The sequence below is a fragment of the Apium graveolens genome, chromosome 3 (assembly GCF_009905375.1).
Source record: "Apium graveolens cultivar Ventura chromosome 3, ASM990537v1, whole genome shotgun sequence".
Lineage (NCBI taxonomy): Eukaryota > Viridiplantae > Streptophyta > Magnoliopsida > Apiales > Apiaceae > Apium > Apium graveolens.
This window is the reverse complement of record NC_133649.1, coordinates 112,599,348-112,613,009: the sequence shown is the minus strand read 5'-3', so window position 1 is coordinate 112,613,009 and position 13,662 is coordinate 112,599,348. Positions and strand designations below refer to the sequence as shown.

The following is a 13,662-nucleotide window of genomic DNA, read 5'->3' as shown; positions in this document are numbered from 1 at the left end:
AAGATCAATGACATTCAATCTAGCATTGTCCGGCCAGCTATCACGGCTAATACCTTTGAGATCAAGCCTGACATAATTCAATGGGTGCAGAATTTAATCCAGTTTGGGAGTTCTCCAACTGAAGATCCCAATATGCACATTAGGGATTTCATTGAGATATGCGACACCTTCAAGTTCAACGGTGTTTCTGAAGATGCTGTGAAGCTGAGACTGTTCCCATTCTCTCTGAGGGACAAGGCTAAGAGCTGGTTACACTCTCTACCAGCTGGTTCGATTACTAATTGGGAAGATCTTGCTCAGAAGTTTCTTACTAAATTCTTCCCTATGGCGAAGACAATTGCACTCAGGAATTCTATTACTCAATTTGTGTAGCAAATGGGAGAATCGTTATGTAAAGCTTGGGAGTGCTACAAGGAGATGTTTAGGAAGTGTCCTCATCATAGAATGCCTGATTGGATGATCATCAATTGTTCTTATAATGGGTTGGGAGCACAGTCCAGACCCATGCTCGATGCAGCATCAGGTGGAGCATTATGGGCAAAGAGCTATGAGGAAGCTTATGATCTAATTGAACTGATGGCTGCTAATGAATATTAGTATCCAACCCAGAGATGTCCACAGGGCAAGGTAGTAGGAGTTCTTGAAGTGGATACAGCTACGACGATCACTGCTCAACTAAAGGCGTTGTCTATGAAGATCAATTCTCTGGCTAACTATGGTGTTAAGCAGATAATTAGTGTTTGTGAGCTGTGTGCAGGTCCGCATTTGATGGAACAATGCGCTATATCTAGTGACTCAGCTCAGTTTGTGAGCAACTTTCAGAGATCGCAGCAACCAGTTCCAGACACTTATCATCGTGACAACTGGAATCATCCTAACTTCAGCTGGAGCAACAATCAGAATGCGATGCAACAGCCGTTCCAGCAGTTTGGAAATAAGCTATTCAACCCTCCTGGTTTTCAGCAACAAATTACACCAAAACAACAAACTATTGGTGCATGTCTATCTTCGAATGAAAAATCTGAACTGGAGGAGTTGCAGCTTATGTGCAAAAACCAGGCTCTTATATGCCAAAGCCATGCTGTTTCTATCAAGACCCTGGAGAACCAAATAGGGCAAATTGCTAATGCCTTATTGAATCGACCACTAGGAACGCTTCCTAGTGATACAGAAACAAATCCAGGCAAGAGGGAAGTTGAAGAACATGTGAACGCCATCACCTTAAGGTCTGGAAAGGTCGCAAGCCCCCAAATTCAGCAAGAAGAAGAGCCTGAAAAATCTCAAGTTTCAGAAAATGCAGTTGTGGCTGAAGAAGAAGTGCAGAAGGAAGTAGAGGTGGAACCAAGGAAGACTATTATGGAACATACTCCTCCTGAGGGTAATACAGGGGAGAAACAGATCTATCCTCCACCTCCTTTTCCTAAGAGGCTGCAGAAGAAAAAGCTGGATTAGCAGTTTGAGAAGTTTTTGGAGGTGTTCAAGAAACTTCATATCAATATACCTTTCGCTGAAGCTCTTGAACAGATGCCTGGCTATGCGAGGTTTATGAAAGGTATTCTCTCTCGGAAAGTGAAGCTCGATGACTTAGAGACCGTTGCTCTGACGGAGGAATGCAGTGCTGTGTTACAACAGAAGTTGCCTCCGAAGCTTAAAGATCCTGGAAGCTTCACTATTCCTTGCACCATCGGAAACTTGTCATTTGACAAGTGTTTATGTGATTTAGGAGCTAGCATCAATCTGATGCCCTTATCTATCTTCAAGAAGCTTGGTCTGCCTGATCCGAAACCAACATACATGTCATTGCAACTAGCTGACCGTTCCATCGCTTATCCACGAGATATAGTGGGGGATGTCTTGGTCAAGGTGGATAAACTCATATTCCCTGCTGACTTTATAATTCTTGATTTCGAGGAATATAAGAAGATTCCCATTATCTTGGGAAGACCATTCTTGGCTACAGGCCGAACTATGATCGATGTGCAAAAAGGAGAGCTTTCGATGAAGGTTTACGATCAAAAGGTCACTTTTAATGTGTTCAAGGAAATAAAGTTACCCACAGCTAAAGAGGGGTGCTTTAAAGTAGAGTGGGTCGACTCTGTAGTAAATTCAGAGCCTGAGCACTTGCCAAAGTCAGATACCTTAGAGAGATCCTTAATAGGGGAATTAGTTATTGAAGATAAAGAAGGAGTAGAGCAATTGCAGGATTTGAATGCACCTCCGTGGATGAGGAGGTCGGATTTTCCATTCGATTCTCTTGGGTTAGCAGAGCTGAAAATTTCTCAAGAGCGTTTTGAACCATTTATTCAAAAAGCTCCCACACTTGAGCTCAACCGGATGCCAGATCACTTGAGTTATTCATTCTTAAGTGCACTGTATGATAAGGGGTTGGGATATATTTTTGATGATATAGAGAGTGGCTGGATGGATATTCCCGTGCCTATAGAGGGTTCTTCTCATGTGCAACAGGTAGTTGATAGGACTGGTGTTGGTGATGCACAATATAGAAGATTGACTAGGCGTATGGAGGCCATGCATATCATCCACCGATATTTTGCTGAAGATTTAACACACGCTTTCGGTACTATTGTTCGAGACACTGGTGGCGAGGTTGATTGGCCACCAGATCCTCCACCCGACGAGGGTGATTCTCCCGCTAATTAGGTGTGCCTGAAATCCTTATTATTACCTTCAATGAGGACATTGAAAATTTTATGTTTGGGGGTGATAATGTAAGGATTAGTAGTGTGTGTGTCCATATAGATTCATATAGATTCATATTGCATGTTTAGTTGTAGTTCATTCATATTTTTGCTTGACTGTTCATTTAGGACATATTTGTTTGTTTTTATGTGATTTCATATAGTTACATTTGCATGCATATTTAGCATGATCCCTTAAGATGAACTATGATATTTGATAAGTTGATGTTGATTTGAGTGTGGTGATGACGAATAGAGGGATGTTTAAGTCCTAATGAATTGATTTGCATGCCAAAAACAAATGTTTTCACAAAGTCTTATAGGGTTGCTTTTGATCTAGATCATGATCATACTTATTTGTTGTTGAGATTTAATCACTTGGTTATATTTAGAATTTGTGATATTCTCATAATGACGTAAAAACACTGATTTTTTTTATCTGGAGAAAAACTTGAATTTCATTTCTAGTTGTAAGGCTAGGCGTCAAATGACTAGTAGCCGGCTCATATTTTTATGAGTAGTCTAGGGTTGAATGAGATGGACCGAAACGCACTCATTCAGAAATTATTGGAAAAAAAAGAAAAAAGAAAAAAGAAAAAAGAGAAAAAAAGAAAAAAAAAGTATGTGTTTATGCATAATTGATCAAGAGTGAGCTCTTTAATACTCGAGTTATTAAGTTCTAGGGGACTTTGTGCCTAGTGACCTAAGGCTTTTATAGTCTGGGATCCGCTAACCTAACGCTCGCTACATGGGTATTATTGTATAAGTCTTTTGGGACCTCATTCATTGCACGGTCAAATAAGCACATTGTTATGTGTTCAATAATAGCATGAATCCTTGTATAACTTTAGTAGGAAGGAGGTGTTGTGAGTCATTATGCGTTTAACGTCTATTCTTTTTATAAACTTGTGATTGTTTTCATGATAGATTAGTTATGGTTATTATAACGACTCGTGTATTTTTATTTTATTTCTAATATTTGGAAGTGTAATAAAAGTTTAAGTAAATAAATAAAAGATGTGTATTGATTTTGGCAGCGGTTATTGATTGTTATTTAATTAATTATGATTTGTTGATATGTGGAATTGAATTGTGTGATTTATTAGTGAGTTACATGATTTTATTTTGCTTGTAAAAGTGATTTTATTGTAATTTTAATTCCATGAATATTTGGGTTGTCTTTAAAATTGGTTTTTTAATTTTATAATTTCAATAATTATTTTTAGGACTCTATAAAATTGAGAAATCAATATTTCGTTAATTATTCATTTTTAAATAATTTTCTGAGTTTGTTAAATGCTAAAATCCATAGTTAATTATGGGAATCTTTAAAAATTATGAAATTTATATTTTATTAAGTTCGTATTATTCGGAGAATTTTAAAATTATTTTGGGAATTTTCGGGAATCATTTCACCCGCGCGTCGTTTCGTTGTTTGTTAAAGAGCGGGTATAAAGTGTGCTTTCGGAATTGTTTTTAAAATTTTGAAAATTATGTTTTAATTAGTTCGGAATATTTCAGATCTTTTTGGATTAGTTGGAATTTATTTCAATGTGTTTTTAATACTACTTGGTTCGTTAAAAATATATATGTCGGGATATAAATTGGGTTCCGGGGATTCAGAAGTCTGGATTAATAATAAACCAACACGTATCCTGTTTTAACAGGACACGTGTGGCTGCCCTGTTATTTCCTTGGCTTATTTCCCTTTGGTCATTCGGCTGTGTCTTGAACTCTCTCGATTCTCTGTTCTCTCTCTCGATTGTTTCTTGCTTTTGCTCAGCTCCTTTCCTCGATTTCCATCTTCTTCCTTTTACTTTGCTTCCCTGGGCTTCGTTTATCCATTTCTCTATTTTTCCGGCGATCTCTCCGGTGAGCCGCCCCCTGTTTTCCGGTTGGCTTGGCTTTGATTTATACAGTTGGTATACATATATATATATATATACGTGTGTGCCCTGTGTGTATGTGTGTGTGTATGTGTGTGTGTGTGTGTGTGTGTGAGGCGCGGTGGCGCGTGTGTTACCTGTGTAGTGAAGTGGTTGTGTGTTTGGTTGGGCTGGTTATTGGGCTTGCAGTTGGGCTCTACTATTGGGCTTATTTTGTGAGCTTGTTTTTACAGTTGGGTTTTTGGATTGTTTTGTTTGGGCCTGTTCGTGTAGCAGATTGGTTATTGTAAATTGATTTTGATTCTTTTTATTTACTTAATTTTTCTGCAGAGAAATAAATGAGTATCATTTGTGAAATAAAAGAATTTCGTGGCGAGAAAATAATATTAACCGGTATGATTTATTTGGGAACCCGTATTATATTGGGCGCCAATAAATTGTGCCGCCGTTGACGATGAACTTCGGTGAGTCAGCGGTGGACGGTGATGACGATGTTCTGAGTCCTAAATTCTATAAATAAATAAAATAAAATAATTATGTAAAATATATTTGGATTTAGATAATTAATTTTTATTGGTGTTGGGTTGTTCGGAATAATGTTGTGGATTGTTGAGAATTGTTGACGTCGATTATAATCGACGGGTAGACTTATAAATAAAGAAGTTGCTGCCAAAATTTTCTAAAAATATATTTGTAATCGTACATAATTATGTGTTACGTGTTACTCCTATTTATGTTCGAGAGATGTGATTACATGATTATGTGTATAATAATAATATGAGTCGGGTTGTCGGATTTGGGTCATTAGGATTTGAGGATATCAAGCATGTCGGTATAACTAATTAGGGTATTCTGTAATTGTAGATCCCAGTCGAGTTGTTCCAGGATCAAAGTCAGCGTGAAAGCTATTTAGGGTTTGTAAAGCATTGCAAGGCAAGTACCCCTGACCATTCTTTTATGGTTCAATGCATATGAATAGCTAAATGTTTTATTCTCGTAATGGAACAGAAACGTTTTAAGTTACGTATCCCCTGTAGTTATAAAATCACTGTTTTCGAATTATTTTCGGGAAAAGTAACTTCGAAAGGTACCTGTCTCAAATGAAATGAATTGCGAAACGGATTTTATATGTGTGCTGGTTAATTAAATGATTTTGAAAATGAGATAGGTACAAGTGTTTTGAAAACTGGATAAAACGGTCAGATATGGGATATATTGGGGCCAGAGTAGGCCTATTAAGGTGGCGTAAGAGGCTAATTCGGTTGCGCGCATTATAAAACCGATTAGTCCAGTAGGTCAGAGACCTAGCTAGTCTCTGAGTTCCGGAACAGGTAAATGGGATGGCAGTTAGAGCCATCTGGTGTTGATAGCCTGATCAGCTGTCTTCACATATCCGCTATGTATCTGATTGGGATTTGTGAATTATATGAAAGCATGATTGATTGATACAGCGGTTTTATAAAATGACTAGCATGCTAAAATTGGACTCTGGTATTACGCAGCACACTACAATATTGTTTTCACAAAGCATGCTAATTAGTGATATCCAGTTGCTTTGATTATCATTATGAAATGTTGATATCATGATTACAGCTCTATTCCCATTATTGTTACATTACTGTTTTAATCTGTTATTCATATTTGGTACTGCTGAGCGATTATGCTCACCCTTGCAAACTGTTATATATATTTCGCAGATGCCTAGAAGATCAGTCAGACCGACCCGTGTTTCCACCCCTACTGGACCTGGCTCCTCTGAGGTAGTTTGTATCAGACCATGAGGTCTGAAGAGTTGCTGAATAAAGTTAGTATGTCTTAGATATTGAATAAAGAGTTTGTAATAATGAGAACCTGAATTATACTTGAACCTGGATCGGATCTTGGTTTGGGATCAAGTTAGTATATTTTAATAATAATTCTGTTGTTTATATTTTTGGTAATTGTGTTTAGTGACGTCAAGTCCTGACCCCGGGGTTGAGGCCATCACAGTTGGTATCAGAGCCACAGGTTCAAGTCCCTGATTCAGGTTAGGGATTGTGTTAAGTAGGTGATAACGTGAGACTTTAAGTGTGAGTCAGCAACTCATATAGAGGAGCAAACCTTTAGAGTCAGTCGAGGGTTCCGACGGTGTTACCCTGGCATCTATTAAATGTTTTGATAGAATTGCCTTGACCTGGTTGTGTCTTGTCTGTATATTATTATGTTGGCAGTGGCCTATTGCAATTTTGAGCTCTCCATCTCGGGAGAATCCTTCTGATTCGGATAGCCCAGATTCTGAGAGACCTCTTAATGCTGTTACCGAGGAGACTGTTAGGGCGAAAACACGCGCTAATATTCATGCAAGTATACGCGTTCGCAAGTAATATAGAATACTTTCTAGTTCGTTCCCACAGAGACTCAGACTAAATTATTGTCTAATTAAACTCACTCACCAATGTATGATTACTTCTCAATGTTAAGACACTAACACTTAAAATTGTTGATTAAATATTAACTACAATTAACTACTTAATTAATCACTTACTTCACACTTCAAATTATCAATAATAAAACACTCATGAGATCACAACTTCATTACTACTTCCTTCAATAGTCATTGTTATTACCTTTAGCATGTGACAATGATGATATTAATCGAATAACACGAAACTGATAAAAGCCAACTTTCATTGTACTAATACCATTCTACCAAGCATCCACAATTAAGATAGAAGTTGAATAGTCATCAATTATGTTGAGTTCCTATATGTCTACAGAAATTGACAACACAACGATTTAAGCGCAAGTTATTCCTTTTGATTACATAGGGCAAATAAAACTGTTAGAGTTACCCACTAATCATGCACAACATACATGAACCTATGCTAGCATGGCAAGTTCTAAATCTCAAGATCCACCATCGCTTCACAAGAGATTAACACCCTATCTTATATGTTCGTGACACACATAAGACGAATACGCACAACCAATACTAGATATCATACAATCATCACACACTAAAGTATTAAACAATTGACTAAAGAATTCCATAGTAAATCCGTTGCAACCCCATGATCACGATTAGCCCATAATAGCACTTATCGTCATCATGGGTTCATATGAAACCATGATAAACAAACACAAGAAAATAATAACTAAACTAATTATATTAAAACAGAGTACGTCACAAGAGTAAATAAGTTCAAAGTAAGAAAACTAGCATCCAACGTTACAACGAAACAAGAATCACAAAAAAATATGCTTCCTCTTCGTTGCGGTGTGCTAAATCGGTCTTCTTCCTTATCTCCTTCGCTCCTTGCGTAAAACACGATCTTCTTCAATCCACACTTGTGAAAACGTCTCAAATCTACTTATATAATAGTCCCATAAAACTCAGATTACATAGAAGTGGAAACCAAACAGAAGTAGAAGTCCTGAAATAATATATTTTTTTCCCCGACCCTGCGCGGCCGCTCAGCATAGCTGAGTGGGCGCTCAGCTTGCTGCGCGGCCGCTCAGTAATGTTGAGCGGGTGCTCAGACCTCTACTGGAAAAAATCTGATTTTGCTCCGTTTCTTCGCCGTAATCTGCCCGTTTCTTTCCTCTCGCAATGGTGAACACATGCCAAGGCTTATTCTTGATTATTCCTCCCCCGAAATACAACTATTACCCTGAAATGCATAAACACTAGAAAAACGCATCAAATACACAAAATACTTGATTTCAAGTCTCCAATTTAAGCCATTTTAAGACGTTCTAAGTGGTATAAAATGCCACTTATCACACCCCCAAACTTAAATCGATGCTTGTCCTCAAGCGTCACAGACTCAAAAACAAATATAAAACATGCATGAATGCAATCTATATGAAAATGCAGCGATCCCCCTTACTACGATTAACCAACCAAATTGCAACATCTCAACGAATGCAGTTAGACAACTAAAGATCAATAAACTCATGCAAACGGACATACAGCCAGAAATGTGGTGTGTGCAAATGCTTAACAGATATGCTTCGGAACTAGACCAATTATTATGACTCGACTATCCTCAAGGCAATCATATGATTATACAAAGAATAAAAATTCTAGGCACAATGTGATATACAACACTACAAGAATTCTGGAGCTTATTACGGAATCGTGCTTTTTATTCACAACACAAATACTTATTTGACCGTGCAATGAGTGAGGTCCACAAAAGACTTATACAATGGTATCCATGTAACGAGCGTTAGGTTAGCGGATCCCAGACTCTAAAAGCCTTAGGTCACTAGGCACAAAGTCCCCTAAGAACTTAATAACTCGAATACCAAAGAGCCCACTCTTGATCAATTATGCATAAACTAATATTTTTTTTTAACTTCTGAGCAAGTGCGTTTCGCTCCATCTTGCTCAACCCTAGACTACTCGCACCATATGCGAGCCGGCTACTAGCCATTTGACGCCTAGCCACAACTAGCAACAAATTCCATTTTTTTTCCAATTTTTTTTCTTTTTCATGCCTTTATCACTAAGAACCTATTATCGAATTCTAAGCATAATAAATAGATTGACCTCGAAAACAACCAAATCATAACAACAATCTAGCCCTTACGCATTCTCTAAGACTTAGTGGAATTACAAGTGTTTCTAGCATGCATATCAACCTACACGATTTAATATCACTTTAATGCTATCACTACACTCACATCAATATCACAATTCAGTCGATAAATCATTGCAAAAGGGATCATGGTAAATGCATGAGCTACATGACATACATAACAAAAAAACTATATGGCATAAATTATGCAACTATATGAACTAAACTATCATGAATATGCAGCTATATGACACACACAATATTCCTCAACTACCACCCCCAAACTTAAAATCTTCACTGTCCTCAGTGAAGGTAGTAGAAAGTAACACAGGGTATACCTACTCGGAGTCATCATCATCATCACCCTCAGTGCGTGGAGTATCAGGCGGCGGGTATGCAGAGTCCTCACCAAAAACTGGCCACTGGATATCAGCTCCAAGGCCCCGAAAAGCAGTCCCTAACGCAAGGGTGAGCTCCTGAGCAAACCTGCTCTACGTCTCATACATGGCATCCATCCGCCGTGAAAGCCTCCTATACTGAGCATCAGCCAACCCAGCACCCTCCTGAGCTCTCGAAGAACCAGCCTCATCACGCCTTGGCCTAGCCATAGTAGCACCTCGTGCTGGACGCCCTCCTGGAAGATGATAACCCAGCCCATGCTCCTCAGGCTCACCACCGGTCCACTCCTGCATCCCATTCAGCGTCCCAGAATCAATCGGAGCTGCCGGCAACTGCAACTGCTCATGAGCCGGCCAGTTCACTCCCACTGTTCGGCATAGCTTCGTAACCGTGGATGCATAAGGGATGTTCATATGCTTCGCTCCCCTCAAAAACTTCAGAATTCCTTGGTAGATAAACTCACCAAGGTCCACATAGTACTCCTCATTCAGAATTCCCCACAACAACTGTGCTCTCTCAACTGTGACCTCGTGTGCATGCGAAGAAGGCAAAATATTAGCACAAATAAATGCATTCCATGCACGGGCATACCTGTTCATGGCGATCGCCGGAAAGTGATGATACTCATTAGTGTCGGTCCTGAAGGTCCAAACTGTGCCCGGTCGACAGAGAGTCGCACAAATCAAATCCAAGTCAAAATCCTCAGCAGTCTTTTCATTCCAGTTCTCCTCCTCGGGCTTCCTCTCTCGCTGTCCAATCACACGGCGAATCACCGCAGGGTGATAATCAACTGTCAGCCCTCGGACCACAGAAAACCCATTCTTTTCGGCCTTCGCGTTCGCGTAGAACTCGCGAACAACGCTCATCGGTACCGCTTCAGGTGACTCACAAAAAGCTATCCACCCCTTCTCTGCAATCATGGGCAGCAACTCACCATCCCTCCCCGATGGTAAAAACCCTCTCTCTTTCAGAATCAGCTTCCCCAAAAGCCTAGTGTACTCCTCCTCCGCAGCTCTGTCAGTTAACCGAGGCCTTGCAGCAGTACCCCTCGATGAATCAGCAGTAGGAACTGTGCTGCTGCTGTCAATAGTGCGTGCTCTCTTGGGTGCCATTGATTCGTGAATAAAAGTGTGTAAGAACTGAGTTTTGGTGCTTGGGAGAGAGTTTAAGTGTAGGAAGTTTGTGGGAGATATGTAGGATAGGTGTATGTATATATAGGGTGTGGATTAGATTAGGGTTTGGGAATTAAGGGTTAAAATGATGGGGTAGTGGGAACAAATCGTGGGTTTATGGGCTACAACTATTTTTTTTTTCTGAACTATAAAAAAAATTCTGGTACTCGACCCCTGAGCGGTCGCTCAGCAAAGCTGAGCGGGCGCTCAGCTTGCTGAGCGGTCGCTCAGCAATGCTAAGCGGGCGCTCAGGGGGTCACTGGATTTCTTTTTTCAGCCCCTGTTTTCTGATTTTTTTTATTTTTGGATAGGTTATTAACTTCTAAGGGTTCCTGTAACAATAATTCATGGGTTGCCTCCCACGCAGCGCTTCTTTTTCGTCATTAGCTTGACGTTTCGTACCCTTCTCAAGTAGTCAACAAAATGGCACTAACCACTTCTCGGTTTGCCATGTCCCCACAGTAGTGCTTCAAACGCTTACCGTTAACCTTAAATGCTTGGTCCGGATCATTCTCAAAAATTTCCACCGCTCCATGTGGAAACACAATTTTGACAATAAAAGGCCCAGACCACCTCGATTTCAACTTCCCTGAAAAAAGTCGGAGCCGAGAGTTGAATAAGAGAACTTGTTGCCCCGGCACAAATAACTTAGGATGTAGCTTCCTATCGTGCCACCTCTTCACCTTTTCCTTATACATTTTGTTATTCTCGTACGCTTGAAGTCGAAATTCATCAAGTTCATTAAGCTGAATCATTCTTTTCTTATCAGCTGCATCTAAATCCAGGTTCAACTTTTTCAATGCCCAGTAGGCCTTATGCTCAAGCTCCGCAGGTAGATGACATCCCTTACCGTACACCAACTGAAACGGGGACATACCAAGTGGAGTTTTGTATGCTGTTCTGTAAGCCCAAACAGCTTCATCGAGCTTTAAAGACCAATCCTTCCTTGACGGACAAACAACCTTCTCTAGAATGCGCTTTATCTCTCTGTTAGATACTTCCGCTTGACCATTTGTTTGCGGATGATAGGCAGTAGCTACTCGATGATTCACATTATAACACTGCATCATAGAAGTGAACTTACGGTTGCAGAAATGCGATCCTTCATCACTTATGATTACCCGAGGTGTTCCAAACCTTGTGAAAATTTGCTTATAAAGAAAATTTAGTACTGCCTTTGCATCATTTGTCGGTAAAGCTTTAACTTCTACCCATTTTGAGACATAATCGACTGCCAGCAAGATGTACTGATTATTGCAAGACGAGATAAAAGGCCCCATGAAATTGATTCCCCAAACATCAAAGACCTCGACTTCAAGCATCACATTTAATGGCATCTCATCCTTCCTTGTCAAATTTCCCACTCTTTGGCAACGATCACACCTTAAAATAAACTGATGAGTATCCTTGAACAAAGTAGGCCAAAAAAAACCTGCTTGCAGAATACGAGCTGCCGTCTTCTCACCACCATAGTGTCCACCATAAACCGTGGAATGGCAGTCTCGTAATATCCCCTCCGTCTCACAGAACGGGATACATCTCCTGATGATCTGGTCAGCTCCCTGTCTAAACAAATATGGTTCATCCCACATATACCACTTCACCTCATGCAGAAACTTCTTCTTTTGAGCGGATGTCAAATTAGGAGGCATTACATTGCTGATGAGATAGTTTACAATATCTGCAAACCATGGTTCTTCCTCCTGAACTGCGAACAATTGCTCATCCGGAAAAGATTCATTGATTAACGTCCTATCTTGTGAAGTAGAATCGGGATTCTCCAACCTAGAGAGATGGTCAGCTACTTGATTCTCAGTACCTTTTCTATCCTTGATCTCTAACTCAAATTCCTGAAGTAAAAGCACCCAACGAATGAGTCTCGGCTTCGAATCCTTCTTGGAAACCAGATAGCGAATAGCCGCATGATCAGTGAATATTGTTACTTTCGTACCAAGTAGATAAGATCGAAATTTCTCGAAACCAAAGACTATAGCCAAAAGCTCCTTCTCCGTAGTGGTGTAGTTCAATTGGGCCCCATTTAAAGTCTTACTCGCATAGTAGACCACATGGAAGAGATTTTTCTTGCGCTGTCCCAGAACTGCACCTACCGCATAATCACTTGCATCACACATCATCTCAAACAGTTCTGTCCAATCTGGTGCTGTAATAACTGGTGCAGTGATCAAACTCTTCTTGAGAGTCTCGAATACTGCCAAACATTCATCATCAAATTTGAAAAGCACATCTTTCTCAAGCAAATTACACAACGGCTTAGATATCTTTGAAAAGTCCTTGATGAATCGCCGATAAAAACCCGCATGACCAAGAAAACTATGGATTCCTTTCACAGAATTAGGTGGGGGAAGATTTTCAATGACTCCAACCTTGGCCTTGTCCACCTCCAGACCCTTGTTAGAGACCTTATGCCCAAGAATAATGCCTTCACGCACCATAAAATGACATTTCTCCCAATTGAGCACCAAATTAGTTTCCACGCATCTTTTGAGTACGGCGCGCAAATTATTCAAACATTCATCATATGAATGTCCAAAGACGGAGAAGTCGTCCATGAACACTTCGATATTATTTCCAATCATGTCAGAGAATATAGCCATCATACATCTCTGAAAAGTGGCCGGGGCGCCACATAACCCAAACAAAACTCTGCGAAAAGCAAACGTGCCAAATGGACAAGTGAAGGTAGTCTTTTCCTGATCCTCTGGTGTAATACAAATCTGATTATACCCTGAATAACCATCCAGAAGACAAAAATACTCATGACCCACCAACCTGTCAAGCATCTGATCAATAAATGGAAGAGGGAAGTGATCCTTCCTTGTGGCTTTGTTCAATTTTTTATAATCTATGCATACTCTCCATCCTGTAACTGTTCGAGTGGGGATGAGCTCATTCTTTTCATTTGCGACCACAGTGATACCTCCTT

General features: G+C 39.9%; 1 non-coding gene across 1 annotated transcript; it reads right to left on the bottom strand.

Annotated features, from left to right (window-relative positions):
* Positions 1–339: 339 nt before the first annotated feature.
* Positions 340–446, bottom strand: LOC141716480 (small nucleolar RNA R71). The gene has a single exon (XR_012573188.1). It is a non-coding gene; the product is annotated as a small nucleolar RNA R71 (small nucleolar RNA).
* Positions 447–13,662: the final 13,216 nt, after the last annotated feature.